Source organism: Sarcophilus harrisii, chromosome 1, assembly GCF_902635505.1.
Source record: "Sarcophilus harrisii chromosome 1, mSarHar1.11, whole genome shotgun sequence".
Classification (NCBI taxonomy): Eukaryota; Metazoa; Chordata; class Mammalia; order Dasyuromorphia; family Dasyuridae; genus Sarcophilus; species Sarcophilus harrisii.
This window is the reverse complement of record NC_045426.1, coordinates 272481777-272487776: the sequence shown is the minus strand read 5'-3', so window position 1 is coordinate 272487776 and position 6000 is coordinate 272481777.

Below are 6000 nucleotides of genomic sequence, written 5' to 3'. Positions count from 1 at the left end.
TCCATAATTCTATCCAAAGGTGGAATAGGCTACCTCATGAGGGTGGATGGTTCTCTCTCATTAAAGGTCTTCATAGCCACCTTAAAAGGTTGGCTATCAGTTATAGAAGATGTTGAAGGTGTGGGAGAAGAGTTCCTATTCAGAACAGAAATACATATATTCCTTGAGGCTAAGTTGTAATGAATCCATTTTGCATATAGGAGCAGGATGTCATGATAGAACAGAGGAATTAAGGGATCTGAGTATAAATCTGGGAAGTACAATTTACCGTGTCACTTTGGGCATGAATTCCTCATCTGTAAAATGAGGGAGTTAGACTAGATGGATATCATCCTCTGGTCCTATGTTTCTTAGGAGAGACTGGCATAATAGGTGGGTATCAATTTCTTGTCTCCTCACTCATAACATTAAGCAATGACTTTGTGAGATTCTATTAGCCCATGTAGGCAAATGGAGCAGTCAATCAGAATCTCTTCTACCAGTCAGTAAATAGATTTATTAAGTTTTGAGAATGTCCAAAAACAGTTAAAACAATCTCTTCCCTTGAGAAGCTTACATTTTTATATGTGAATGCTTTTTTGGTATATGCTCATATATGTAAAAGTGGGCCAAAAAATCTCATGAAACCAGTCAGTGTAGCTTATATAAATTTAGTTCTATATAGTAGCAACAATTTTTCTTCTCAAAAATGAGGTAATCCAAGGCAATTCCAATAGACTTGGAATGGAAAATACCATCCACGTCCAATATAGAACTATGTATACTTAATGTGAATCAAAACATAGTATTTTCACCTTTTTGTTTGTTTTTTCTTTCTCAATTTTGTCTTTTGGTCTGATTTTTCTTGCACAACATGACAAATATGAAATATGTTTAAAAGATTTGTACATATTTAACTTATGTCAGATTGCTTGCTATCTTGGGGAGGGAGAAGGGAAAGGAAGGTGGGAGAAAATTTTAGAATACAAAGTTTTACAAAAAAGAATGTTGAAAGCTGTCTTTACATGTATTTGGAAAAATAAAATAAATTTAGTTCTAATGGCTTAGATAAGAAATATTTATGGAAGGATTAAAATCACAGAACGTGCTGGAGAGATGATGACCCTGCATTAAGAAATTGTTCCAGTGGCTGCCATAAAGGAAATTGGGGAATATTGGATTAAGAAAGATCTTTGCCAAGAATATGTAGGAAACAGTCATAAATGCAGTGAATCTGGGTAGACCATGAGGTGAATCTGATGATTTTATAAAAGTGCTGGCTTAAATGTGTATTTAAGATTTAGCAGAATAGAAACATTGATTCGCCCCGGCTAGGAGTAAATTATCTGCCCTGTAGAGGTTTATTAACCCTGAGGTGCCCACTTTCCATTTAGTGGCCATTGATCCCATAGTCCCAGAGGACTCAAAATAGCCATTGCCCATCCCCAGATACAAGCTTTGCACTGCTCTGGTGAGGTCAGACCAACAGAAAGCAATGTGTTTTGTCTTTTCACTACACCCATCTTGGTGATCTCTCCTCTGTCTATTAATTCTTCTGGGAGATCAGCCCAAAGAGCTATTCACCTTTCTCTGCACAAGATCATAGTCATTCATTGAAGAGAGGGATGCACCCCAGAGTTACTCACTCTTTCTTAGTCTCATTCTTGCCAGTAAGGCCACTTTGTTGTGAAAGATTCTATTCTGTGATTTTGCTAACTCATTGCAAAGAAACCTCAGGAATTGATAACTCCAAATAGAAATGTAAGGTAAAATAAATCATTAAAATGCAATATAAATATAATAGTTTGGGGTTGATTGAGCTATCAATCAACAAGTTAGAAGCAAGATAGGTTGGTTGATTGATTATCTAAATCAACCCTCTCTATCCCCCTTACATAAATACAAGCAGCACAAACGTATGCTCTCTTAGAATGGCTTGGCCAATAAACAAACATCTGGTTCCACTTATAGCTGTGTCCAAGGGAGCCTTATGATCATGGGTCAATCCCTTCCCTTCTTTGAGCCTCAGTTTCCCCTTCTTTAAAACAAGAAGTCTAGATTTCATAAATATGGTCCTTTTCATACTGAGAGTTCTATACCCTGACCTCTAACAAACAAATTGGATTCAATCTTTAATAGGTCTTTAGGGATCATTTTGCCTCTCTAATCCCAGAGGATTCCTGGCTTAAGGAAAACAGAAACTGGCTCCCCAAAATCTCCAAGGCTAATAGAAGTATTTCTGTATTTTAGCAAGTCAAGAAAGAACAGAAAAGAGATGGAAGTTTGACCTTTTAGGCAAAGCAGTAGTTGTGAAAACAGCATTTGGAGTGCTAAATCTGGAGTCAGAACACCTAGGTTCAAATCTAGCCTCATTATACTAGCTATATGACCCTAAACAAGTCATTTAACCTCTGTCTTCCTCAGTTTTCTCAATTGCAAAATGGGATAATAATTGCATCTACTCTAAGAATTGGTAGGAGAGGGAAAAAATCTGGAACATAAAGTTTTGTGAAGGTGAATGTTGAAAACTATCTTTGTATGTATTTGGAAAAATAAAATACCATTAACCACCACTCCTCACCCCATCAAAAAAAAAAAAAAAAAAAGAATTAGTGTGAAGATCAAATGAGATAATATTTATAAAGTGCTTAGCATAGTTCCTTGTTTAACTAGGTGCTAAATAAATGCTGCTTCTTTCCCTTCCTTCCTTCATTCCTTCGTTCCTTTCTTCCTTTCTTCCTTCTTTCCTTCCTCCCTTTCTCTCTTCCTTTCTCCCTCTCTCTCTCCCTCCTTTTCTCTCCTCCCTTCTTCTTTTCCTTCCTCCTTTCCTCCTCCTTCTTTCCTTCCCTTTTTCCTTTCTACCCTCCTCCCTCTTCCTTCCTTCCTTTTCCCTCCCTCCCTTCCTCCATCCTTTGCTTTGTTCCTTCCTTCCACCCTAGGTAAATTAGGCATTGTTACTCTTTTTTTCAAACATGGATATTTTTGGATGTCTGATGAAGCCTATGGACCCCTTCTTAGAAGAATACTTTTAGGTTAGTCAATGTAAAGATGTAAATTTTTCCTGTCCAAGTTCACAATCCCTGATATAAACTCATACTTACCAATATTTATGCTATTTTTGGACAGCACAGTAGTTCAGTGGATAGACTCAGCTTCCTGAGTTCAAATCTGGCCTCTGACACTTTTTAGCTGTATGACCCTGGGCAAGTCAGTTTTTCATCTGTAAAATGAGCTGGAGGAGGGAGTGATAAAGCAGTCCAGTATCTTTGCCAAGAAAACCCCAAAGAAGAAGAGTCAGACATGAGTGAAAAGACTGAACAATGCCTTGTCAACTGAATTTTAGGCTCCAAGGTTGGTTCATGGTTGATGAGTTCCACATACTCCTTGTCTAAGACCAGTATTCATACCCTTGTCAATACTCCCCAAACTCTCTTGATCTGCCTCCTCATATCTTAGTACCATTCTGTGGCTCCTTTAGCATTCTTCTTATCACTGAAAATTGCCACTGTTTCCCTCTTGGTCTTAGAACACCGATGTATTAGCATTGTGGCTACGCCCATCTGATTGCATATTCCTTGTGATCACTTCACCAATCAATTCTATCTTCTCTCTATCAGGCATGTGTATCTGACTTTCTTTGGTCCTATACAGAGGAAAGGCAGATCTTGAACCTTCTTGGAATGGCTCACATCTTTTCATTATAAGTTCTTTTGGTTCATGCCTACTATAGTTTTGTGATTTATGTGGCAACATGACATAGTAAAGAACTGCCTCCACTTAACCTCTATGAGCGGTTAGGTTAACTCCTTAAAACTAAGTCATAGATTGGCTGACATTCGGTTGATTTGGAGAAAATCTCAAATCTTTGGCATAATTAAATTTTTTTGAAAAACTTTTCTAAATAAAATTTAAAATCTAGATTCTTTGAAGAGAATGACCATGTTTTTCTCTTTGGCTTTTTTTTTTTTTTATCTCCATAGTATCTAGATATAATGTGCCATAGTATCTGCACATAGTAAGCATTTAATAAATGCTTGTTGACCAACAGGCTAAGTCATTTTAAATATAGGAAATTCCTAGATTTAAAGAACAATTACCTTAGTTTCTTTTGTACAAATTGACATTTTTCAAATATTGAATTTTAAACGAGTACTTTTACTGTGGATTTATCACTGTGCTGTGATCATATGCATTGATTGAGCACCTTTATGCCTATGCACCCTTTGAAAATAGAACTAGTTTATAATTTCACAACTTGCAAGGAAGACTGGAAGAAATTCTTTATCAAACAATTTTTGAAGCAACCAAAGAGCTGGATCAGGTACATGGTGTTAAAAGTGACTGACTAGATTTGACAGATCTCTATATTAAATAACAAGAAACCATGACTCTGGTTCAGTTTTTCTCCTTAACTAGCAATTTGTCCTTGGGCAAATCAAATGCCTCGAGTTTCTGTATCTGCAAAATAAATACAGAAACTCGAGGCATTTGATTTCTTTCATTTCTTTCTTTCTATGCTTTCATTTCTAATGCTTAATTTTCTTAGCATAAAATTGGGTGACAGATTTATTTAGACCATTATTGTATATAGATTTAAAAGCAAATACTTTATATAGTGCAAAATATTCATAGGTTTGGTTCAAAATTGTTTTGGTTTTCATAAAGCTTACAAATTCAGTGTGAAATTGTCAGGTAAACACCGTCATGATTTAATGTGAAAAAATAACTAGATTATCTATGGCAAAACTTTTTAAACTATGGTTACAACCCCACATGGCATTGTGTAACTGAATGTGGAGGTTGCAAAATTATGCTTTGTTATCAGGAATGATACCATATACACATTTTATATATCTATGTATCTGGAGTTGCATAAAAATTTCTTGAGCAAAAAGGGGTCATAAGTGGAAAAAAGTTTAAGAAGCTTTGTTCTACAGAACAAAGTGCAAACATCCTTTAATGAATTTGTCTATCTATCTATCTATCTATCCTATCTTTCTATCCATTTATGTCCACATAGAGATCCGCAGAAATGGAGGTTAATTGGGTAATTAGGCTATTAAGTATACCTGCAAGTTCCATTAAGTAAGTTCTGAAGATTTGGAAAGTTGCAACTCTCCAAGGAGGCTTTTTAATAAAATGGAAAAAATGTTCACCTGGACCATTGTTTCAGTTCTGTTTTGCTCTCTGAGTGCTGGTTTTCTCACTTTAAAAGAAGGAAGTAGGACTGGAGGATATATAGTCATTATATAGTATATATATATAGTATATAGTCATATAGTCAGTCCCTTCTGATATAGTCATTTATAAGTCTGTGATGAGAAGATATAGATGAGTTGATGTTTGTCATATCTGACACTGTGATCCCATTTGGGGTTTTCTTGGCAAAGATAGTGGAGTAATTTGCCATTTCTTTCTCCAGTTTATTTTGCAGATGAAGAAACTGAGGCAAACAGGATTAAGTGACTCTATCAGAGCCATTTGAGACCAGATTTGAACTCAGGAAGATGAATCTTCTTGACACCAGGACTGGATACACTGTGTCACCTAGCAACCCTTTATAGATGAATAGCTAGAGAAAAATAGTCTGAATTGCTGAAGAAAGTCTAAGTTTCCTTTCTTTTTCCACTTACATAGCCAGGAAAAAGCTTTTGAGTATAGCTATACACAGGATAAATAGGATATAATCAACAGAGAGAAGGTACAAGAATTAAGTAGAAAAAAATCCCTCCAGCTCTAAATTTACAATCTATGAATCCAGAGGACAATCTGGAAGAAGGATGCTCTTTAACTAAAGTCCTTACCAGGAAAGAAAAAGGACCAGATAGTCTTCCCCCCCCCGCCCATTTCCAGGAACCTTTTCTGTGTAAAATTATCTCTTCCTCAATCTGCCCATTTTGCTGCAGTCCTGTCCATGTCATATCCCTTCACAGGAAGGTGGCTGCACATCAGAAAGAATATTTACCGAAAGCTTATTGAACCTTCAGTCTCAGACTGGTCCTTTCAAATGGGTATTGTTCA